The sequence below is a fragment of the Astyanax mexicanus genome, chromosome 12 (assembly GCF_023375975.1).
Source record: "Astyanax mexicanus isolate ESR-SI-001 chromosome 12, AstMex3_surface, whole genome shotgun sequence".
In the NCBI taxonomy this organism is placed as follows: Eukaryota; Metazoa; Chordata; class Actinopteri; order Characiformes; family Acestrorhamphidae; genus Astyanax; species Astyanax mexicanus.
Window position 1 is genome coordinate 25503193 of NC_064419.1, and position 26675 is coordinate 25529867.

The 26675-nt window shown below is 38.9% G+C and overlaps 1 protein-coding gene across 2 annotated transcripts in view; it reads left to right on the top strand.

Moving 5' to 3' along the window:
• The window catches only part of npy8br (neuropeptide Y receptor Y8b), a 44279-nt gene that overhangs the window by 15458 nt on the left and 2146 nt on the right, over positions 1 to 26675 (top strand). The gene's annotated exons all lie outside the window — the stretch shown is intronic.

Sequence of the window (26675 nt, forward strand, 5' to 3'; positions counted from 1 at the left end):
TGAAGATTACTTTATTATCACTTATATAAACCGAGTTTATGCAAAGTGACTACGCCAATACATTTCATTGTAGCCTACTTTATATATTCTTTTGATTACGGCAAAAAAAAAAAAATCAAACTACAGATGACAAAGAAATGGTTCAAAACTAGGTTTACCTTCAAAAAAACTATTAATTCTGTAGTTTGATTTTTAGTAGAGGGAAAAAATCGATTATAACCGCAAATCGAAGTTTTTTTAGGCCGTTATCATCCAGCACTAACAGTAAGGGTGTAAAGCTACGTGCCTCTCTCTCTCTCTCTCTCTCTCTCTCTCGCATGCACTCTCTTTCTCTCTCTCTCTCGCATGCACTCTCTTTCTCTCTCTCTGTCTCTCTCGCATGCACCCTCTTTCTCTCTCTGTCTCTCAATATGTTCAGGGAAAAAATATTTGTAGTTTAGGCAGTTAAAGTAATGCTGTTGTTTTTGTTCTTAATAAAGCGACATAATCAGGCTCACTGTTCGTTTGTTCCAATAAGATCCAAAGAATAGATCTTTCATGATGAGAGTAGGAGAGAACCCTGGTTTCAAGCATTTAATAAAAGAGCTCAAGCCCCATTTCAACTTTTCATCCCAAAAAACAAAACATGGTTATGATGAATTTCCATTGTTATTACATAGTTAATAAGGATGAGGTTATACAGAATGTCCAGCCTCTTTTTCCACCAACCGCAATGGAAACGTACAAAAGTGTGAAATTTTCTTTAACGTTACACGCCTATATAGCGGGGTAATGAGAGGCTGTGTGACAGTATGAAGGCCCTGCTCAACTCTGTCTATTTTATTTTGAAATATAAGAGACAGTTTGGTTTTGTATGTTATTGACTCTTTTATTTATCTGTCTCATAGATCTGACACCAGTCTCTTGCTGTTTCCCTGCTTGATTACAGCAATTTAGGAAAAGCCAGCTGGCCTTTGAAAGGAGGTGTCATTATGGAGCCCGCACTGTTGGCTCGCTTAGCTCCTCAGATTTCAAATTTGTTCAGATTTCCCAGAGAGATGCAGCAGATCTATAGGAGACGCACATCCTTGTTCTTCCGAAGCAGCAAACGACCCCGAAAACGAGATCCCTATCTTTGTCTGTAAGAGATCAAAACGCCAGGGTTCCGCATTGTTGTTTCGTCGTTTTATTTGAACTTATTTCAAAAGCAGCACGTCTCTCTCGCCTTAAAAGCGGATGCACGCTCTGATTGAGCCAGGCTAATCAGAGTCGCTTCCTCGCCAGAAACATTTCTCTATCTCCCACCTCTCCACGCCACTGTTCATTAACTCCCCTTTGTGGTTTGTATTGATGCTGACTGTGGCCATTTCACACTGTCTCTCTGTATGAAGCACAATCAAAGCCAGTGCTCATGAGCTCATTAGATGATCCGCAATGGTTCCGGCATGTCGGAGACCCCTGCTATGATGCTGCTGAACATGTGGAGTTTATTTATGGTCCTGTGTCACGCTCAGTGCCAGCAGTCAGAGGAAAGTCATGGCTTTCACTGCATGGCGTTTGCAACAAGCTGCGGTTTGTCAAGCTTGTGTTCATCTTCTTGTGTTAAATGCATTAAATGTGGGGGCTGTGGTAAAAGCATGACATCGCAATATAATATATAGATATACCAAATTATCTTGAGATTGTTTCCAATTTTTGTTTTTGTATTATTAGTTATCGGCAGAATTGGTTAATTTAGTGTTGTGTTTAATCCCTAGAAACCCTTGTGGAGTCCTTCAGGGTTCTATTTTAGGTCCCATACAACCAATATATTAAATATGTCTGTGATGTAGCGACTAAGCATGTGCTTACGTAAAGAGTCTAAGGGGTTAAACCCCTGCCACTAGATAGCAGTGTTGTGTATGCTTGTCATTAGATCCCACTGGTATGCTTGAATAAAAATGTTTTTTTTTTTTTTTGGCAAATGTGAGGTAAGTGTTCAAGTTGTGTTCTTTTTGGTCCGCAGTGTTTTTTGCCTTGGAACTCATGGAGACCATTTTTCTACCAATCTTATTATTAAATCATTAACAATGACCTTAATCCAAGTGAGACTTGCAGTTCTCTAAATGTTGTTCTAGGTTCTTTTGTGGCCTCCTAGATGAGTTGTTCATGCCCTTTTGGAACAATTTCGGTCAACCGGCCACTCCTGGGAAGGTTCACCAGTGTTCCAGGTTTTCGTTTTCCGTTTGTGAATAATAGCTCTCACTGTGGTCCATGGGAGTCCCAAAGCTTTTGAAATTACTTTATAACCCTTTTCAGACTAATAGATGATCAGTGACTTTGTTTTCTTATCTGTTTTTGAATGTCTTCAGATTACAGCATAATGTGTTGCTTTTTGAGATCGTTTAGCTGCTTCATGTTGTCAGACAAGTTCTATTTAAGTTATTTCTTAATTCTACAGGTTTTAATTCTACTCTGCTTTTTCAAAAAGTGTGATTAATCACAATTAATTAATGGGGGGGCAACCATTTTTTCACAAAGGGCTAAATTGGTTTGGATGTTTTTTTCTCTCATAATAAATTAAATTAGGCAATAAGAAATGTTTCAATAACGGTGATATCATTTTTGTGGCATATTGATATGTTTTATTCACAGACAGGCGTTTTTTTGGCCATATCGTCCAGCACTAAATTAAATAATCATTTAAAAAGTGTTTTTTTATGTTTACACAGGACATATTTGTTTGATATTAAAGTTAGTTTGATAATCTGAAAAATGTAAGTATGACAAGAACGCAAAAACAAAAGAAATCTGTATCTGTAAGGGGGCACATACTTTTTCATGCCACTATTTATATGTGTGTGCATAAAACACAGCAAGGCCACACTGTTTTCACTGTAATGTAAAAACCTTGTGTATTCAAAGCATTACAGGAGATAGAAACAACCTTCTTAGATTTAAAGGGAAGTCAATATACAATATTTTATTCCCAATTTCTCATGTGGTGGAACAAAAACCATATTTACATTATGTTAATTATGGACATTTTATTTTTGTTTTGTTTTATTACATGTTGTTACCAAAACCTCATATCATCAAATTTGTATGTTTTATGTATGTTTTTTTTCCCCTAAATTATTTTTATTTAAGCATAGAAAGTGTCATACAATAGATTTACAAGGTTTTAATCAAACAGCAGCAACAGCATACACCCACCACCTTCAAACACATGCATTGTTCAGAACCCCTCACTCAGCCCCTTAAAAGTACAGACTTGTTTTGTACAAAACAGCAGTCAACAGGGACCCGCCGCTTCCTTAGGCTGTTCATCTCCTGTCAACAGCGCTACGGAAAATAGCAAGGGAACATTTGCCATCAATTCTGAGGCGTCGGCTTCTATTTTAGCAATAGAAATAATAGTGTGTCCATGTTTCTCGCATCTATCGCCACAGGTGACACCTAAATGTCCCCTTGTCGCGTCATCTGTAACCTTACCTGACAGGCCGCATGGACGGCCCATCGATTGTGTCTGGGTTTTTCGGCTGTAATAAACAGCTCGGCGCGCGCCCTGTTCCGGACACCGGGCCGTACATCTTTACGCCTTCACTCTACAGTGTCTCACAACACGCTGTCGGGGAAATTACAAGGAGCCTGCAGCACATAGAGTGCTGTAGAAGAAGATTAGAAAGACAATATTTAGCATTTTAGGAAGCTTATCAGACACGCATCCTCATTCACGTTTCAGGATGAGTGCTTTGAGCTTGATGGAGCTGTTCTCACTTTGAATCTTATCTGCAGTCTGACAGACGTTTTGCTTTTCTACTGATATGCATAGTAGTGACTGATGATGTCATACATAAACCAGCGTTGTGTTGCCACTAGTGGTGCAACAGTACAATATCCCATTTATTTAGTACTGGTGCCACGTTTGACACAAAAATCACACCTTGTCATCTTCTCAGCTTCATCATCATAAACCATATACAGCTCTGGAAATAAAAAAATGAAAATGAAGAGACCACCTCAGTTTCTGAATCTCTGATTTTGCTATTTATAGACATATGTTTGAGTAAAATGAACATTGTGGTTTTATTCTATAAACTACAGACATCATTTATCGCAAATTACAAATAAAAATATTGTCATTTATTTGCAAAAAATGAGAAATGGCTAAAATAACAAAAAAGATGCAGAGCTTTTAGACCTCAAATACTGCAAATAAAACAAAATATTCATAAAGTTTTAAGAGTTGAGAAATCAATATTTGGTTAAATAACCCTGTTTTCATGCATCTTGGCATGTTTTCCTCCACCAGTCTTACACACTGCTTTTGGATAACTTTTTCCATCTTCCTCTTGATTATATTCCAGAAGTTTACAATTTGGTAAAATCAAAGAAACTCATAATTTTTAAGTGGTCTCTAATTTTTTTTCAGAGCTGTATATGTGTCTAGAAAGAGCTAGAAAGAAATCCTACCGTTTCTAAAAACTGCAGCGTCATCAATCTCAGTGAAAGTTTCTTTCACTCTTACTTTCTTTGATGGGTTTACTGCATTATTTCTCTGTTTTCAGTCAAACGCATATTCTGTATAAAGTATAATCCAGTGTCTTAGATGAGCTCTGTGTTGTCTCTGAGTTTCTCTGTGGCTGTTTATAGATATGCTCGGTCAGAGCCTGATATGAGTGCATGCTGTTTTGAATCTTTGATTTGAATTTGCACTCCATTTGAGAACCGATTCACTTAATGAGTCGACTCTGTGCTCAACCGAACATGTAAATTTCCTCAAAGCATCCAATTACTACACAGATGAACACAGCCACCAGGAAAGACATTGGCTTTGGCTTTGCCAAACATTCACACAAAGCAATCCAGACTGTTCTCATACAGAGTTCCCCAATGGTGGAACAAACTACCTTCCACTACCAGATCAGGAGAATCTCTCACTATCTTTAATAAACTCCTGAAGACAGAGCTCTTCAAAGAGCACTTACTCTCTTAACACCTCTAACACACTAACTACTCCTTACCTTATTTTCTGCTCCCTGCTAAATGCTATGTAATGTAAAAAGATCTAAGAGATTAGTAAAAGTTGTTGGAGAGCCCAAACCTCATTGGTGCCTATTATTATCTATGGTGCTTTTCTTTTCACTCTAAAGTTGATGTGTTTTTTTTTTAGGTTTGGTTTGAACTGGATGAGAGGAAGGTGAGTTTTTAACAAAAAAAATACTTTAATGGTATATGAGTACTGGTAAAATTTTATATTATTATCCAAGTACATTTATTTAAACACTGACTACATTGAATATGATAATTTGCTAACAACTAAGCATTATTTGAAATATATAAGTTAGTTTAAAATAGAAGAATTTAAAATATGCAGCATAATTGAAAAGTAAAGCCTTAATTTGTGTTTGTATTGGAGTAATCAGGTTTAATCAGGAGTAATGCTGACTGCGCTAATCACAAAAGCATCCACATACACCACCTAAAGGTCGGCTGTCCCGAGAACAAGAAGCCTCTTTGAACACAATTTCTCCATAATTCAGACCTTGTTTTGGAAATGCAAATATTAGAGAGCCTAATTACCCCTAACTGAATATATCAATTCACCCTACAGTTCAAGTCATTTTATTAGCATAGAATAACATCATGAATTATTCATAAATGGTAATTAGAGTCATAAATTGGGTGTTTATGTAATCGCACCGGATTTGGGTTATGATCTGAAACTTGTGAGCAGTGTGTTTTGAAATGTTGAACTATGCCTTTCTCTGCTGGGTATAACCAAGCCTAAGGGGACACATTTATATATATATATATACCTTTAACTCCCATAGGTATAGTGTGTGTATATGTAATACACACATTGTACCTTATGAGAACATAATGTTTGATACACAGAATATTAACTACATTACTTCCACTGCACACATTAAAGACTGTCCTCACTTCCTGATTCATACAATCAATTTGAATTAACTAAGCATTTAATTAAGCATAATTAAATTTTCTTATGCTTACTCAAAGTTACAAAATTTGTTTCATAACCCATTGTGTTTACTTAGTGAGGAGATCCCATTGAAATAAATGTACTGGTATTTTGATTTTTTTAAAGACAGTGCTTTTAGGCTAGTCACACATCTCTTAAATGGAATTAGCATGCCAATTTAATGTATAAAAATGGGCTCATTCAACATTGCTATCATGGTATGCACTGGTCAGTAACTACCAAATGTGGTTCAAGCAAGGATGTCTGCTGAACTGGTGACAGAATCATGGGTGCCCAAGGCTTACTGATACACATGAGGGACAGAGACAGTCTGGTCCGATCCCACAGAAGAACTAGTGTATTTTTCACACTATAAGGTGCACTTAAAATCCTTTAATTTTCCCCAAAATCATCAGTGCGCCTTATAATCCGGTGAGCCTTATGTATTCATTTTAGCAGTCAGGATGTAAGGAACAGTAAAGCCACTCTGCTGAAGTACAGCATTATAGAGGAGATTCAGTTTAGTTCTCCAGCACCGAGGCTGGAGCAGTATTAGCATTAGGTAGTGTTTTTTAAAGAACTACAATTTGGTGTACTTAGCTCTGCTGTACTTAACTTAGTTAACCTATCCCAGCAACCTATGAATTAGAAAGGAGAACATGACGACACCCCTATTCCTTACTAGTGTTGTAGAATGCGCATTATAATCCAGTGCACGTTATAGTGCGAAAAATACGGGACTAAAACACAAACTGCTGGAAAAGGATCAATTGTGGTCCAAGCAAGGATGAATCAAAGCTTACTGATGCACATGAGGGACAGAGACAGTCTGGTCCAATCCCACATCGGAAAACTAGCGTATTTTTCGCACTATAAGGTGCACTTAAAATCCTTTAATCTTCCCAAAAATCATCAGTGCGCCTTATAATTAAATAATAAAATAATAATAAAATAAATAATAAAATAATAATAAAAAAGCCTTATGTATTTATTTTAGCAGTCAGGAGATTCAGTTTAGTTCTCCAGCACCGAGGCTGAAGCAGTATTAGCATTAGCTGCTAAGCGCTTGCTCTTTTGCCGTTCAGAGGTGAGTATTATCGGCCTGTAGCCTGCTGCTAACCCTGGCTAGCACTGCTGGAGCAGCTTTAGCTGCTAAGCGTGCTAAGCGATAGTTCTTTTGCTGTTCAAAGTATTATCGGTCTGTACGCCCGGCTGTCACTGCTGGAGCAGTACAAGCATTACCGGCTAACCGCTATCTTATGCTAATGCTCTGAAAACTTAGTGCCTTAGAGATATTCGGGAATCTAAGCTTACTGTAAATACACGAAAGCACTTTACTCTCCCAAACAAACGTTTGGGAGAGTTTCAAGAGAGAAATCTGTGTAGATTAACATCCAGCACTCGTTTAACTTTGAAAGGTAGTGTTTTTACTATTTTGTTTACTTAGCTTAGCTGTACTTAACTTAGTTAACCTATCCCAGCAGGACCTGCTGAATTAGAAAGGAAAACATGACGACACCCCTATTCCTTACTAGTGTTGTAGAATGCGCCTTAAATCCAGTGCACCTTATAGTGCGAAAAATACGGTACTAAAACACAAACTGCTGAAAAAGGATCATCTTTTTCCCAGCTGTTACAGCTGGGTATGAACACCGGTTTTCCGAATCGAGTCAAATCCGATTCACAAGTTCCTGATTTGATTAGATTAGATTTTCGATTCAATTCGGTATTGATTAATTTCCAGATATAGTGTCTCAGTCTTTATTAGTCACATGCTCTCTCAGGATTGGATGCAGGATTGAAAAGGTCAGACTCTATTGAGTCTAATCTAAAGGGAGAGCCAGTTTGGTGTGTCATCAATCAGCCGGGTAAAAGATCAGTCTCTGGTTTATATGATTCAATATTTATCTCGGGTCCTTTAAATAAAGATTGATTCAAATCTAAAAATCTATTTTTTAACCCTCCTGTTGGCCATGTCTTCTGGAGTTCATGGATTAACAAGTTAACTTCTAAACATGCATTTGTTTAATTTGTTCCTCCATCATATATTTATGTTTTTTATCTGACAGGGTCTGCACAGTCAATATAGGCAATAAATTCTTTCTAAAAATTTTGGTTGCAAAATACATTGCAAAGGAACTTTCCTAAAAAATATTAGTTACACTTTGAATTCATATTTTTTATAAAGCCATATTTTGCCAAATGGGACATAATTATACATCAAACAATTAAGTTATTATACTCTAAAATGTACCACTATAGACTTAGAATCAAAAGAAAAAGTTATTCCAATACCATTATTTTTTGGCAGAAATCTAAAGTAGTCAGGTTTACCAGCCACTCCCTCACTGATTCATCACTGAACACACACACACACACACACACACACACACACACACACAACTGTGCCCTTCAAAAGAAACACCTGACTTGTTTTTTTACTTTGATCCAATCGCTAGTAATTCTCAGTTTGGTTCGAAAAATTCTTGAAAAAAGCAAGATCAAAAATTAAAGAAAGCAATAAAAAATTAAATATAATGAACTAGGGGTGGGCAATATGCCCCTAAAATAATATCATGATATTTAATGGTATTTTCATGATAATGATATTCTTGGCGATATGACAAAACACTGAATTAAAAATATATGTATTTTGAGAATCCCCTACCGCAACAAAATGACAAATACATTTTATTATTGCATATGATATGATATGGCACAACCTTAACTGATATATTAAAAAATACAAGATTTTCTTTCATATTTGTAACAGAAGTTAATGATCCAGAATGTCATGATACTAAAAATGCACTCCAAATTCCATAAAAACACTGCCACTGAGACTGCTGGTTTAATTATTACTGTAGGTGGAGCATTTTTCTTCCCGAAAGAGATACTAATTCCAAGTTTTAACAGCAAAAATGTTTGAGAACAGGAGCTGTTCAATTCATATGCATTAAAATTCTTTTTGGAAAGTACCTTTTTTTTTGTTTTTAATATATCTTGACCACTGGAGATGAAGTTTAATATTTTTAGGTATTTTCTAATTTAACTTAAAAGGCTTTTCATTTATAACACTTCATGAAACTTTGTCTAGTTCATTGAGTATAAGGCTTCTGGATTCAGGTGTGCAATTTCAGGCAGAAAATAGTGAAAATCGCTGGCATTTAAAGCTATTTTGATAGCACAAGGGGGACCTACACAATATTAATTATTGTGGTTAGTAGGGGTATCTGCAACAGTATGTCCCTTGTCTACTATTAGTATGTAAACGACAAAATGCAATAACATTATGTCTTCAAGTCAACCCCCAGTTTTATCTGCAGTAACCCAGAAAAGCTTGTTTCTCCCTGTCACTTCTAACAAATGGTTGCCTGGTAAAATGCAGATTCATAGCTGCTATTTGTCATTTGGACATTTCTAAATCTCTAAGGACGCCACATCTTCTTTTACGGTATTGAATAGTTATTTATACAGCACGAACCAACTGTGACCAAAGTCCGTCTCCAGGCAGACAAGTTCCGTTATTCTGCATTCACCTCACCTCCAGCTCGCTATTTGCTCAGGAAATCAGTCTTCCAATCTTCAACAATCAGAGAAAAAACAGCATCTGGAGCTTCTCATTATGGCACGGTTTGTGGAGATCAAATGGGCCCCCGGGACTGAGAGATTAAGCCATAATTACATTCTCACTCAATGTTGTACCATCAACCTTCAGTGCTGGTGACAAGGCTTATGTAGATGTGGGAGGTGTAATGGAACAGGAGTGCATATCTGTACGTTATGTGTTGTATATGTATGTTATACATAATATCTCACCTTCGAATGATTAAATATTGATTCGATTTAAAATTTTCTTACTAAAATCTCACTTAAACATTACAATACATTACATTTGGCAGACGCTTTTGTCCAAAGCGACTTACAATAGTCAAGTACAAAAGTAATAGAAGTTTAAAGGTAAAACATCTTTAGAAAGGGCCTAAAGGAGGTCGAAGGGAAATAATGGGATAGAGGAGTGAAGGAGGGGAAGAAGGAAATGAGGTTAGAAGTAGTTAGCTTGTTAGAGGTGTTAGGAGAGTAAGTGCTCTTTGAAGAGCTCTGTCTTCAGGAGTTTCTTAAAGATAGCGAGAGATTCTCCTGATCTGGTAGTTAACGGAAGTTTGTTCCACCATTGGGGAACTCTGTATGAGAACAGTCTGGATTGCTTTCTGTAGATTGTGTTTGGTAAAGCAAGGCGACGTTCATTTAAGAAGTGAAGCGGCCGGGAGGTAGCGTAAGTCTTCAGAAGTGATCAGTGCAGGTAGGAAGGAGCTCTTCTGTCATCACCTTGTAGGCGATTGTAAGAGTCAAAGTCAAAGTGGTTTTTATTGTCATTTCAGCTATATACAGAGTACACAGTGAAACGAAACAACGTTCTTCCAGGGACCATGGTGCATATAAACACAGTGTAGACAGAACAATAGTGCAACAGTACAAAAGTGCAGACAGACAATACAACACAATACAGACAAAGAATAATAAATAACAAGACAGTGTGCAAATTATGCAGTGTGCAAAAAGTGTGCAAAAAAGACCAGTGAGGTAGTAATTACCTCTATTACACAGTGTGCAATAGAGTCCAGTGAGGTAGTAGGGTTTTTGGTGCTTCCATTTTCTGGGGTAAGTGGGGTAAGAGTGTGTGTGCATGTACAGAAAAACCATCAGTTCAGTCTCTGCAGTTGAGGAGTCTGATGGCTTGGGGGTAGAAGCTGTTGCAGAATCTGGTCGTTCTGGACCGGATGCTGCGGTACCTTCTTCCCGAAGGCAGGAGGGAGAACAGTTTGTGTGAGGGATGGGTGGGGTCATTCACAATGCTGGTTGCTTTGCGGATGCTGCGGGTGGTGTAAATGTCCATGATGGAGGGGAGAGAGACGCCGATGATCCTCTCAGCTGTCCTCACAATACGCTGGAGGGTCTTGCGGTCAGAGACGGTGCAGGTCCCAAACCAGGCAGTGATGCAGCTGCTCAGGATGCTCTCAATGGTCCCTCTATAGAAGAGTGTGAGGATGGGTGGAGGGAGACGGGCCTTTCTCAGCTTCCGGAGGAAGTAGAGACGCTGCTGGGCTTTCTTGGCTGTAGAGCTGGTGTTCAGGGTCCAGGTGAGGTTATCTGCTAAGTGGACACCAAGGAACTTGGTGCTCTTAACAATCTCCACAGAGGACCCGTCGATGTTGAGTGGAGAGTGGGTGTGTTGTGCTCTCCTGAAGTCAACAACCATTTCCTTTGTCTTGTCCACATTCAGGTGAAGGTTGTTGACTGTACACCAGTCTGTCAGCCGCTGCACCTCCTCTCTGTATGCTGACTCGTCGCCTTTGGTGATGAGACCCAGCACGGTTGTATCATCGGCGAACTTGATAAAGCTGTTAGAACTGTGTTTTGCAGCACAGTCATGAGTCAGCAGGGTGAACAGCAGAGGACTCAGGACACTGCCCTGGGGGGCCCCAGTGTTCAGTGTGATGGTGCTGGAGGTGCTGCCCCCGAACCGGACTAACTGGGGTCTCCCCGTCAGAAAGTCCAGGATACAGTTGCAGAGGGGGGTGTTGAGGCCGAGCGGGCTTAGCTTCCTGATGAGGTTCTGTGGGATGATGGTGTTGAATGCTGAACTGAAGTCTATAAACAGCATTCTGACGTAAGTGTCCTTCTTCTCCAGGTGGGTGAGGGAGAGATGAAGGGTGGTGGTGATGGCATCGTCCGTGGAGCGATTGGGACGATACGCAAACTGCAGGGGGTCCAGTGAAGAGGGCAGTCGTGTCTTGATGTTCCTCATGACTAGCCTCTCGAAACACTTCATGATGATGGGTGTAAGTGCAACGGGACGGTAGTCATTGAGGCAGGACACTGTGGACTTCTTCGGCACGGGAACGATGGTGGTGGACTTGAGGCACGTTGGGACAGTGGCGCTGCACAGGGAGATTTTGAAGATGTCCGTGAGAACATCTGTCAGCTGGTCTGCGCACTCCCTGAGCACTCTGCCGGGGATGTTGTCTGGTCCTGCAGCTTTTCGTGGGTTGACTCTGCGCAGAGTGTTCCTCACGTCCACTGCAGTCAGGCACAACACCTGCTCGTCCGGCTTGGGCATGGTCTTTCTCGCCATCGTGTTGTTTTGTGCCTCAAACCGTGCATAAAAGTTGTTCAGGGCATCAGGGAGGGAGGCATCACATTCACAGGACGGTGGCATTGTCCTGTAGTTGGTGATTGCCTGGATGCCCTGCCACATACGCCGCGCGTCACCCGTGTCCTTGAAGTGGCTGTGGATTCTCTGGGCGTGTGCGTGCTTTGCCTCTCTGATGGCTCTTGACAGGTCGGATCTCGCTTTCCTCAGGGCCACCTTGTCACCCACTCTGAAGGCGGAGTCGCGGGTCCTCAGCAGCGCACGTACCTCAGCAGTCATCCAAGGCTTCTGGTTTGGGCGTGTAGTGATGGTCTTGGAGACAGTGACATCATCAATACACTTGCTGATGTAGCCAGTGACTGATGCTGCATACTCCTCCAAATCAACAGAATCGCCTTCAGTAGCAGCCTCCCTAAACATGTCCCATGCAGTGCACTCAAAACAGTCCTGAAGGGCAGAGATGGAGCCTGCCGGCCAGGTTTTCACCTGCTTCTGAACTGGTCTGGAGCGTCTGATGAGTGGTGTGTATGTTGGAGTCAGCCAAACACACATGTGGTCCGAGAAAGCGAGGTGGGGGCGGGGCTCCGCCCGGTACGCGCTGGGGATGTTTATGTAAACAAGATCCAGCGCGCTCGCTCCTCTCGTTGCAAAGTCCACATGTTGATGGAATTTAGGGAGCACTGTCTTGAGATTTGCGTGGTTGAAATCTCCGGTGATAATAAACAGTCCGTCTGGGTGTTTGTTCTGCAGATCGCTGATAGACCGATAGAGTTCACACAGAGCCTCTTTAGCATTAGCACCAATGCTAGCGCTGGGTGGGATGTAGACAGCAGCTATTAGCACGGCGGAGAACTCCCGTACTAAATAAAAAGGTCTGCACTTGACTATCAGGAACTCCACCAGCGGAGAGCAGTGTTTGGCGACAGTCACAGCGTTGTTACACCATTCCGTGTTGATGTAAACACACACGCCTCCACCGCAGATCTTCCCGGATAGAGCCGCGCTCCTATCCGCTCTGAACGCGGTTAGCCCGGCTAGCTGAATGGCGCTGTCCGGAATGTTGTCGTTCAGCCACGATTCCACAAAAACCAAAGCACAGCAGTCTCTGAACTCACGCTGGGTTGTTCGCTGGAGTCGGATGTAGTCCAGTTTATTGTCAAGGGAACAGACGTTTGCCAGAAAGAGCGATGATATAGCCGGCCGGCTAGGACTAGCCTTTAGCCTCGCGCGGATCCCGGCTCTCTTTCCGCGCTTCCGCTTCCGCTCGCACCGCTTGCGATGGCACTTCCGCTGGGCTCCGGCGTCAGGAAACACCGCGGGCTGGCGGCCTGGGTCTCTTAGTAGGCTAAGCTCAAGTAGCTTCTGCAGAACCTCGTCCGGTAGCGTGTTTTCTGGCTGATTTCTCCACTGTAGCAGGGTCTGGCGGTGGTAGAACATGTGCACGGGTGTTCCGATGCACATATTTGCAGGAAATAAACGGAAAAAACGACAAATAGTAACACAAAAGCACCATTTAACGGACCCGGAGCGGCCGCTGCGTGTTAACGCCAGCTTTGAATTTTATGCGAGCATCAACTGGTAGCCAATGGAGCTCAATGAGCAGTGGGGTGACATGTGCCCATTTTGGCTGGTTGAAGACCAGACGTGCTGCTGCATTCTGAATCATAAACAATCACAATATATTGCCTTGCTTACAGTATCATAATATATTATGACATGCTAAATCATACCCCCTGTGGTTCTTGCAAAAACACAGCTCTATTTTTAAGTCTTTTGTGGTAGTAGGTGTAGTTGTTGTCCAGTCTGATTTTTTAGTTTTTATGGGTGCACCAAAAAAAAAATTGGCTGAAAACAATGATAAAAATGGCTGTAGGCCAAATACCAATAAACCTGGTCTATTGTCATCAAGACAAAACTGTACCTCCAACTGCGCTCCCAGAGAGCCACCTACCAGCCGAAGGTCAGCTCCAACGTTAATCCACTCTACCTACTCAAAACCAATTACTGCCTTCAGTTCTTGATTATTTGATTGGGTCTTAGAAAATGGCTCTATCAATATTATGAACATTTTTTCCCTTGGTTTGGTTTAGTTCCAGTTTCAGACAAGGAAAACTGTGTGCACAAACAATGTGTTACAACAGACCATGTGAGCATAAATAAACTGGTGTGTATTTGCAATTTAGCATGGAACAGTTGCAGAGATTGCATTTAGACCACAATGTCTATATGGGTAATAAATCAGGTTAAACTGCATCTGAACAGCTGTTTAGCTGAAACTTTTGATAGCTGATTCGGAAAGACTTCGGATCACATTCTCACCACAAACAAACCGCTCCAGAGTTCATTTGGGACCAGACCAAGACCAACTTCTCTTAGGAGTCTCTGCAGTGGTTTTGTTCCACACTATAGTGCAATTACTGTATTCACACCTGCCGAAACAAATCGCACCATGGGTAAAACCCCCAGATACCTTTTTATTATGCTTGTTTATAGGGCTGCAGAGCATGCAATATCTTGGGCAATGTCAATTTAGATTGCACTTTCATTTCCCACAGCATATCTAGCAGAGGCAATCAATATTATATTTTTTTATGCTACAATATTGGATACTGGACTGCACTATTAATATCTACACGTGTCAGAGGGGACGTGTACTTGTCTTTACCTTCCGAGGGTTGAGAGGATTACTGATGATAGGGGAATTCATATAAACAGGTATTGGGTGAAAATGGGGGTATTTATGTTTTTTAATGTATTATTTATTAATTTATTAGTGCTGGAAACAATAAATAAATGATCTAATTAATTACATGCTCTGCTTTTAGCTACAGTGCACCAGCAAGCTAGAATTCTCTGCAGGAAACATTGAAGCTCAGCTTTAGTTTATCTTTTTTTTATTATTTATTTTTTTATTTAGTTATTTTTATTTATTTATCTATTTTTATATTGTTATGCTTTTACTTAAATTTGATTGTTCTTAGTTATTATTTATTTCATCATTTCCTGTCATTCATTTTACTTCGCTTTTTCTATCATTATCTTTTTCCTCATTTTATATTTGATAAATTTTTTACTTTTTATGTGTACATTTTTTATGCTCTTTTTAGGATTTCCTATTTTTGTTCTTTTTACATATATATTTTATTCATCGATATTGTTGGTTTAAAGTTAGTATTTCTTTTATTTATTTATTTATTTTTTTACTATTTTATTCCTTATTATTTCTAATTTCTTATTAAATGTTTTCAGTCCCTTTTATACCTTTTTTACTTGCTGAATTAGAAGTTCCTTAGAGTGTCTCTTCAAATGCACCTTATAATCCAGTGCACCTTATGTATGAAAATAGACCAGAAAATAGACGTTCATTGATAATGCGCCTTATGGTTCAAAAATACTGTAATGTGGCATCTGGCCCCAGCCTCAATTACCGGCTGATTAAGTTAAAATAAGACAATTGACCCCAAAACACTGATCTCTTATCAGGGTTCATTTTTTTTTTGCACCTTATTTTTTGGTGATTACTTGTTAATATGACAGAATTCTTTTTATCACAATATATGTTGCAGAATTTGCTGATCTTGCAGCCTCAGCTGTTTATGGAATCAAAATGGTTCTTCTCTATTCTAGGATTGCTCAAAAGTATATGGAGAATGTTTCACCTCAAGTACCATTTAAGGTGAAGGGCGTAATGACTTGTATCAACAATGGTTTAATTGAAGTGGGAGGAAGACGTTTGTGAATTCCGTGTTGGTTTTAATTGATTTTGCTCCGTGTGAGCTGTGCCGGGAAAGAGGAGGATTCTTCATTGAGATAGATAAGGGAAAACGATATAGGCCAATTGAAGAACAGAAAGAGAGGACAGGGGGAGATAAAGGAAAAGAGTAGATTAGTGTTGGCTGAATTAACTGCTCCTCAGCACTGATTATGAAGCTGGAGAATGGTGGAGTGGAGTGGGCAGGAATTGGACTTATCGATCCTGAGAGCTTTGGCATTTCAGGCAGACTTCACAGCTGTCAGGCTGACAACAGAGATATATAGCTTAAAAGAAAACTCAAAATCTATACCATAACTTATGGCATCAACCTGCCGGTATCGACCCCCGTTTGCTGTTTTTATCTGAGGGCAAAGACTGTAGTGCAGTGAAGTGGCTTAAATCCCCCCTTTTTATTGGGTTTATATGGATGAAAATCACTTTAAAAGGGGCATATTACACCTCTTTTTACACAAGTTTGTGAATAAGTATGATACAAAACATTTTATGATGTTTATGAGGCACAAAATCACTATTACATTAAGAGATCTCACCAGCTGTATTCTTGCCAGTTTTAGTCCCTTACAGAATAAAGCTTACATAGGGCCCAAAAAATCCAGCCCTGCCCGAGCCTGTGCACATTCCGCCCAAGCCGGACCAACCCACCCCATAAACCAGGGGTCGGCAATCTCCAGCCCAGAGGGTTGTTGCTCCCAATTGCAAAACAGTTTATCTCAAAGTAGGTAATTCCAAGAAAAAAGGAAAAAAATAAAAAAAATCGTCAGGGTCGCGGTCCAATACACTATCGCTCCCCTGGTTAGTGAATTGGGACACAGCCAGGAAAAAACGCCATTATAAAGAGATCGGATACCCAAGAGTTTGATTTGTTAAGTAACTATATTGTGGTTATCATGCCATAGCTTTATATAGAATAAAAATAGCATTTAAAAAGTCTGACCCGACCAGGCCTAAGGAAAGTGGAGGGAAATCTCAGTAACAGGAATTAACCCAAATTCTGCATGCAAAGATGTAAAAACTAACCATAATGAAACGAAAAGGTTGGAGAACATGAACTCTTTGATTTATTTGTATTAATTTCAAAATAAAGTTCAGAAAAGAGCCAATTTTATGATTTTATTAATTATATTTTGACAGTTGTAGATTTACTTGACTATTTTTCTAGATTTTCTATTAGAATTACAATTATGATTTTCAGTAACGTTTCTTATCAAATATAAAACATTTTATGTAGAAATCCTTAAGATTTAGGGGAGTAATGTCAGGCAGAAAAATGACGAAAACCTTGGTCTGTTTAGGGTGGGTGGGGCTCTTGTGGTTCTATGCAGATGGCTCATAGAAGCATATGATTCCCGACAACAAAATCATTTGGCTGACTTACAGAAAACTGATGGATTTTGATTTTTTTTTTTTTTTCAAGCTTACAGTGTTTATAGGGGCAGTAGAGACCCAAGCGGAAATACAAAAGCATGCAAAAAGAGAAAAATTGTCACAGGAAATGCACAAAAAAAATGTTAAAGAAACAAAAGAAGTATCAAAAGCAAGAAAAAAGTTTTAACAATCTATTTGGATGAGCTGCAATCATCAAAAATGGTGCATCACTCACTCTGTAGAAAATTCCAAGATTCCAAGAGTCTTGTGGTTGGTGTATCTGAAGAAAGCCTTGAAGCATGGGCCGAAACATCATGTTTTTAATAAATTAAATAAAGAATTCTAATTTAGCTACAGAGTGAGTGGTGCACCATTTTTAATTAAACTAATCAAAGTAGAAAAGGCCTCGCTCACCACACTGCACATTTTAGCCTTCTTCTTAGAGCACAGTTAACATTTAATATAACAAATCCAAAAAAATGAAGGTTAAAATGCATTTTAAAGTCTTGATTTCAACAATGCCCATTTCTTCAAAAGCAGAACAACACGGGGAAGCTAAGATGTTTCATTTTATGTCCTGCAGAAATAAATAAATATATTCCAAATTACATTTTTATACAGTAACACTGTTCCGGATATAAGCAGATTTTTGCTTCAGGCTATGCTGGAATTGCAGCCAATTTCGAGCTTCCCATAGAGCCTGGTTTATGATCTCAGGCAGCAATAGGACATCTATTTAACCAATGTAAAGACTATGGTGTGATGTCTTGTTCATTTCTAAAAATAGAGCTTCTCCAAAAGGTTTCTTTGAGTGACACCATAGAAGACTCAGTTTTGGTTCCATAAAGAAATATTTTTGAAGTAGAAAAACGTTTGAATTGGTGAATAACCTTAATATTGGCTTCCTAAAACCTACAAAAGTTTCTTGAAGCATATAGTATATAGTACATACACTGGGTATTAAAAATAAGTTTATCCTGCTTTGGGTGGACTAACAGTTCTAACGTTCGAACAAGATCATTAGTGAGATTAGCATGTTGGATGATCTCATCTAATCCCATCAGTTTCTCAACTCATCCCATAGATACTGGATAAAGCACCATTATTCCATTGAAAACAACTCCGCTGCTCTGTTTTAAACATTTACAATAGATTTTATTGCATTTAGCAGACACTTTTATCCTGCTTTGCCATTAACTTTGCCATTAACTTTGCCATTTGCCATTAACCCATTTATCTAGTGATTTAACACATTTTTTCTAGGGGCAATCCAAGTCTGTTCATGTTCCACAAATAACCACAAACGTCTCGCTTGCTGATAAGCACTCATGAGGAGCAGACAATGGATCAGAAAGCAGATAAAAATAATGGACATTTATGAGAGCAACGAGTGTCTGGCGCTGGAGTTGGTATGAAGGGTCTGAACCCTATTGTTAGCAATAAACAATTTTTTGAACATAGAGATTACTAAACTATGCAAGAACTTGTGGACAAATGTTTATCATAATCCTCCTCCACCCAACTTTTCACTTGGCAAGTACCGTTTTACTGGCAGCTGCCAAAGCCAGACTTGTTCATAGACTTTATTCACTCTGTGGCCATGTTGAAATGAAAGCGAGGCTGGGGGGTACACTCCTAAACAGGAAGTTCCAAGGCAGAGAGGGAGTCAGCAGAATATACACCAGTTTAAATAGACAACTAACCTTTCACACCTTCCTGAATTAACGGCGAAAGCAGTCGAGAAATGGGCAGAAAAGAAGTGCAAAATGTTATGGGCTGTTTTACAGTTTTTCCCAAATGTTTAAATGTATTTCTAGAAACTTGGCTCAGTTTCTCAAAACTCTAAACACAAACTATAAAAAATTATTAATTGCTTTGTTGAAGTTCCACAAATCTCTAGCATAGCTGATTTCCTCCACCAAAACAACACACACAACTATTTATATACCTTCTATTTATCTCCTGCAGAGCATCAAATAAACACTGACAAGATAAATTCAGAGCACTGTTATCAGAAGTATTTGGTTATGTTTTTGAATTCATGAGCCCCCCCCTACCCCCCCTTTCATATAGCATTTAGAGTACTACATGTATATATGACACAAATTTAAGCCAATTGTTTGTGTATGTATTTTGTTGTAAAACTGTAATTTTCACTTATGTAAGTACAATGAGAAACATGATGAGGACAATCAGTTCACATACAAAGAGATAACAAAAATATATTTATGTATTTGAAGGTCAGTGAAGGTCAGTGAATTTCTTTTCTGAAATTATCTTTGTCTCACCGGCCAAATGTACTCGTAGATTAAAAAATCAAGCATATTGTTTCCAGCCAAAGTAACGTTAGCTCTGCTAACTTTAACATGTATTTATTGTGTATATTCTGAACTCCACAGCGCTGTGTTTACTGATTACCTAAAGCCTGTATGAAGTTGAGAACTCCACAGGGCTGTCGTTATGTTATAAAGATACATTAATTTTAATCTCATTGATTTGTTATAAATTAAATTTACCTGGTTTCGGCTCCACCGCTCCACTTCGGGTGTCTTCGGCCGAGATGGTGCAGCATTAAAGATGTGCTGTGGTGGTAGACAGGAGCTTAGCTGCACCGAGTTCTTTTCACTGTGTTGTTCTTGCTGTCCAGCCTAAAATTTTTCTATATTATTGTCGCTTTTTTCTCGTAAGTTCACTCTTTTCCCCATTGCCGCTTCCATATTCCCGCTTCTCCACTAAAAGCCTCGGCCTCTTCCTCCTTCATGTGCGGGGGTAACGTAACACTAAAAAAAAACTGTGCTCTGAGTTGTAAAATAAATAAAATGATTCCTTGAGGCACAGAAAATTACTTGATCTTTTTTTTTTTATCGAGTAACTCAAATTACTCGAGTAATGGTTTCACATCTAAATTTTATTTATGGACTTGTTGTACATGTGGCATCATATCACAGTACATGCTGGAATTTTCTGAGCTACTGTGTGACCCATTCTTTCACTAATGTTTGTAGAAGCAGTCTGCATGCCTAGGTGCTTAGATTTATGTAATCATGGAAATAAATGTAACACCTGAATTCCAAGATTTGCATGGGTGAATGAAAACTTTTGCCAATATAGTTTAGCAGTGGCGTGCAGTTCATATAGTGGGTACCCCTTCTGCAACAGCTCGCCGAACTACATATAGATTTATATTAGAACTACATATTCTCTGTCTCGGCTTAATGCACATTAACAGCCCAAAAATACAACAGCTACAAACGACAAAATCAATGCTTAATTTTCCTACAAGTCCAGCCGGCCAACAAAGACCACTCGTTTGTATGCCTACAAGACGCCAGGTCAGCCAAAACATTAAATACACACAAAAACTCACCAGTCAGACGGCCTTTTATTGTGAACTAGTTTCACATTAAAGGGCAGCCTTTAAAAAGGCTTTTTAATATGATATTTCACAATATTTGTCTCATTAACCTTTGCAATTCCATTATAGTTCGCTTACTATTTATTTAATCCAGCATGCGCTTTGTTTTACACCAAGCAATGCGTAACACCTTCAACTCAGCGCTGAGAAGGGGTTAGACAGCCATGGGCCCGCCCCATAGTGAAATTAATCAATCTGATTGGTTAGATTGTCCTGCGACTTTGCTAATATACTCATTACTACACCCATCTCAAAACAGGAGAAGGGGCACGCAGACACCTGATCAGAAGCTGTTTTAAAAGGTGTTGATTGGTTAGAACAGCTGTCAGTCAGATAAGACACCTATTGCAACAGAAAAACACAGACTAATGCTTTGAATTAGTTGCTGTTTTTTTATTTTAGTTAATTTATTAAATATATGCTTATAGTTTACAATAACTATAATATATATTTCCTGATTAAATATTATGTAATGATTTACATGCACCTATTGTCACCCCTTCTCTGAAGCGTTAGAAGGGCCTCACTGCACACCACCACCAGTGATTCTGCTATTCAAACATTCAGGGGAAGTTTATTCCACCGCTCTGGTGCCAAGACAAGTTCTGCATGTGCATTTGCACATCTGTGTCAGCAACTACTGAATGCAGTCATTAGAATGCAGTGCACATCTCTGCAAAAACATTTCTTTGTGAAAGCAAAAGCTGTTCCTCTATGGCATCACTCAGAGAACCCTTTGTAGCTCCATTACTGTTAAGAGTGTCTCCAGACACCAAATACATGAAGCCTCATTTGCCGAACATATTGATCACTCTATTTGTTTTGAAGAAATACAAGCGCTGTGTCTTCAAGAAGTCTAAAGCTGAAGCAGATGTCGGATGCTGGAAGTCTCATGTCATAGAGCTGTCAGACACTGTCTAGCCAAGTGGGACTGGAGGCTGAGAAGAAAGGATATGAAGAGAGTTATTTTTCTCTCAGATGAATAATTGATGAGCTGAAGAATACACACCCACACTGGATTCCAAATCTCATTTAGCATCTTCTGCTTTCTCTTCCAATTGTGTTTTTACATACTGTGCCAAATCCTCTTGCAATCCAGTTTATACAGTACCTCAGTTTAAAATGGGGATTAGGACTGGTTGTAAACACTGATTTACAGACTTGATTCGATTCCAATTCACAAGGTCCCGATTCAATTCAATTTCTTATTTGATTACATTCTATCCTATTCTGAATCAATTTATATAGGAATATTTCAGTTGCAATAACAGGTTTTGTTCAGATATGAAAAAGATATTCAGAGAACTACAGTTGTAATTGTACAAGGAACAATCTGCCTACCATCTAAAATAAGGTACATAACACAACAACAGTGTACATGTAATAGAAGGTCAACAAGGTCACACACTTCCATATAACTTCATTGGCAAAAAGGCCCCAAAAAGGCTTTGAATTTGTTATAAAAATTGTTTGGATTCTTTTACTACCACCACATTTAAGGTATAATAGAAAACTCAGGAAAAATTATAACTTGTTTGCTAAATTTGAGCGAAATGTACAATTATAAAAAAGATACATGTTGTTTAGCTGCTCTAGTCGGCTCTAGTTACACAGAGAAAATAAATAAACCTTTTTGCTAACGTTAGCTTAGCTTCTCTAAAAGTACAGCATGTTTTGAAAACTGTAAAGCTAACCTAAATGACAGAGAAAATTATAACTTGTTTACTATTCAGAAATTTACTGATACATTTTTTATAAATTTGAGTGAAAATTTTAACTTTGGCATATTTTGGAACTGCTGGTCTGAAACTGCTGGCCTATTGCTGCAGCTGACTTCTCTGACTCTGCAGATAGATGAGGTTGAAAAGAGGCTAATTGTAAAGATCGATTTTGGATTTGTAAGAATTGATATCAGATCATTTAAATGTAGATTAATTTGAATTGAACCCCTAGTAGGGATGTAACTGGGCATATATTTTTTTGGTTTGAATATCAGATCCTTTTTTTTTTATTATTTTATTTCAAATTTTCCCCCCATTTTCTCCTCAATTTTACTCAGCCAATTACCCAACCCACCCATTAGAACTCCCCCTATTACTAGTAACGCCCCAACACACCAGGAGGGTTAGGACTAGCACATGCCTCCTCCGATACATGTAAAGTCAGCCACCGCCTCTTTTCAAACTGCTGCTGATGCAGCATTGCCGAGTAGCATCACAGCGTGCTCAGAGGAAAACATAACGACTCGGTTCCGAGACATCAGCTCACAGGCGCCTTGTGCTGAGTGACATCACCCTTTTAAGTGATGTGGGGAGAGAGGCCAATTTTGCTCCCTCTGGGTGCCGGATGTTGATGGCAAATCTGCATGAGCGGGGTTTAAACCTGCGACCTCCTGCTCATAGCTCATAGTTTTAACGCCCTTTGGTGTCCTCCTCTGGCATTAAGGGTCATTATTTCCAGCCCACAGTGGTTAGGCGCATCCTCAGAAGATAAAAAAACAGTTTAGCAACTGTAGGTTGGAAGTTACATGTAAACATAACGGTTATGGTTTTAGTGCTTGAACTGCTCTATCAGTTGAACTGGTTGTTCTCCTGAAGTTAATCTGTTTTCTGTTGTTTTGCTGTAAACCTTGGGAAATACACCCTCATCAAAAGCTTTACTTTTAATTATGGCTGGATAGAAACAAAACTTTAGTGGAAATGCTCTGTTTTACCAGTGGGAGCACTGTAAGCAGTCAACAAAAAAACAGCAGATGGGGTTTTCAGAACAAGAGACCATAGCAAACAAGCTTCTCAGGGTTTATTCACATTCCCAAACATATTTTCCCCTAAACTAACACTGCATTCCACCCAAGCAGAAACAGCAGAACACTACAAACTACTATGTAAACCACATATGTATGTGTGCACCACAGGTGGTGGCATTTGTAGTGTCTTTTTTTATCAATATCCGAATTAAATTGTATCAACTGTAAATAAAGAAATATATCATGATATAAATGTCCATTTTGCAAAGCACTTCTCCAATGGCAGCATTAGATTTAGTTCTCCTTCTGGGCAAGGTTCCTAACGTTTCTAAACTTCCCTTCACCCACCTGTGTAACCTGCGTCTCTCTGGATAAGAGCATCATTTAAATGCCTTTTTATTAAACGTATAATTGGCCTAGCTAGGCTTGTCATGATAATTGTGTTTGGATGATTTATTGTCCCAAAGCATTTTAGGCCATGTTATGATAATATAAAAGCACAATAAAGCAATTAGATTATTAGGAATATTCAGACATTGCAAGGGGAATACATGTCTTTTTATATCCTGAATGTATAAAACAGAAATAAAATAAATCAGCTGCTTTTCAACAAAGTCACAATACCAACTCATTCACATTAATGGGCTCTTCATTATAGGAAAAACATAATGGGCAACATTAAGGTCAGCAGAAATGATTGAGGTCATGTTCAGGTACTGTACAATAAATCGATAATGTAATTATTGTGACGAGGCCTAGGTCAGGAGCCAGATGTGTATTTCAGGGTTTCACTGTGTATTCATCATGTGTTAGGTGAAAGATCAATAATTAATATACAGTCGATGACATAATGGCCTAATTACCAGCGGTAAGAATAGTGTAGCTTACGGTGAATGTTTTATGTGAATGTCTCGCTAAATCCTGTATCTGAGTTTTGTAGATTGAGTTGTATAAGAGCTCAGCACAGTGTCCTGTGAAAGACTCATGAATGGGTTTAGTCACAGTGACACAATAAAGTAGCTTTGAAAGACGCAAAGCTTGAATAGTGTCAGTTTTCTCTCTTGTTGAAAGCTCAGGTAGGCTTTTAAAGAGACAGTATTATTGAGAGACTCTGTAACAGAGAACATGTTCTTTTGTCCTTTTGTGTAATCTATTATGTCATAAATTCAGTTTTGCTAAGGTGCTTGACATAAATTTCAATTATTATTCACAGAAAAATTGAGTTAAAAAAAGAAGTATACAGAAAAACGCAGAGAGTGAGTGAGAATTGATGGGTGATCTTTGAAACCCTGAGTTTTCCTGATTTTCATGGGATTAAAATAAATGTACACTAAAAAATTAAAAGTAAAAGTATCATATAATATACAACCTCAACCTGCTGCTGAACCAAACTGAACACGCCCCAACACATGTGCTTTTCAATACCTAAAGCACAACAACTTGCTACTAAAATAAACAAATAAAAAAAATAGCTTTGTGTGTGTTTATGGGTAAAAAAAAACGCTGTTAGCATGATCTGTGCACACTGTCCGTGGAGGCTGCGCTACATACACATGTTTACTTCTTATTATTTTCTTTTCACCTTAAATAGTGCAGCAGTGTGGGACATGCACCGTATTTTACGGACTGTGTGTATAATCTACTCATATTTTTCTACTGAAAACTGTTTATTTGGGTGAGTGTTTATTTATAGTAAGCTTTGATTTCCAATGTTTTCAACAGGGCGGTTAGCAGCAGTGCTAGTAGCAGTTAGCAGAACTTAGCGCTAGTAAATGTCGGCCGACAGAGCTACAGTCGTGTTCCACTAAGCCAGGGCACTATCAGCTTGCGTTTTTTGTTTTTTTCCAAATAGCTTGTTTTAACACAGCAAACACACAGGCTATAGTCGGATATACTCACCTCTGAATGGCGAAAGAGCTTGCGCTGCAGTTAGCGGCTAATGCTAATACTGCTCCAGCCTTGGTGCTGGGGAAAAACTTTACTGAACCTCCTGTATAAAGCTGAACTTGAGCGGAGTGGCTTTACTGCTCCTCACAACCTGACTGGCAAAATGTATACATAAGGCTCACCATATTATAAGGTGTACTGTCGATTTTTGGGAAAATGAAAGGATTATAAGTGTGCCTTATAGTGCAAAAAATGCGGTACTCGTGTTGAAGTGTAGCTTCTACATCTTTAATGATGGAACAAAAAATTTATTAAGATGCTGCCTAATAAGAAGCCAATCTTAGCGTTATATATATAGAATAAATCGCTATCCAGTATACACTGTTGGATTATAATCAGGGTTCAGTTGAAGACTCTGTGTTTTATACACGTCATATACTCAGTGGTGTGCAGTGAGGCCCTTCTAACCCTTCAGAGGAGGGGTGACAATAAGTGCATGTAAATAATTACATAATTTTTAATCAGGAAATATTTATCATAGCTATTGTAAGTGTAAGAATTTATTTTATAAATTAACTAAAATAAAAAAACAGCAACTATTTCAAACAATTAGTCTGTGTTTTTTAGTTGCTAGAGACTCTTATGTGACGGACAGCGGTTTTAACCAATCAAAGCTTTTAAAATGGCTTCTGCCCCCACGTGACTGCGTGCCCCTTCTCCTGATTTTGAGAAGGGAGTAGTAATGAATCTATTAGCAAATTCGAAGGACAGGCTAACCAATCAGATTCATGATTTTCACTACGGGGGCGGGACCATGACTGTCTTACCCCTTCTCAGCGCTGTGTTGAAGGTGCTACGCATTTCTTAGTCATAAACGGAGCTCATGCTGGATTAATTCAATAGTTAGCGAACTATCATGGAATTGCAGCTGCAAATGAGACAGATATTGTGTCATATTATATTAAAAAGCCTTTTTAAAGGCTGTCCTTCAATGTGGAACTAATTCACAATAATCGGCCGCCTGACTGGTGAGTTCTTGTGTGTACTTAATATTTTGGCTGCCCTGGTATACTGTAGACATACAAATGAGTGATATTTGTTGAACGGTTGTACTTATAGGCAAATTAAGCATTGATTGTTGGGTCTGTTGTACACTTTTGTAGTTTGTAGCTGTATTTGTGGGCTGTAGATGTGTAGTAAGTTAATATAACTAAGTCAAGACAGAGAATATGTAGTTATTGTAATATTTATCTATGTGTCGGTCAGCAGCGGCGGGGGTTGGGGGGTGATTACAGAAGGGGTACCCACTATATTCACTGCACGCCACTGCATATACTATACCAAAAAGGTGATTGGGAGGGCAGAAATCAGAGTCTGTTTCACTCA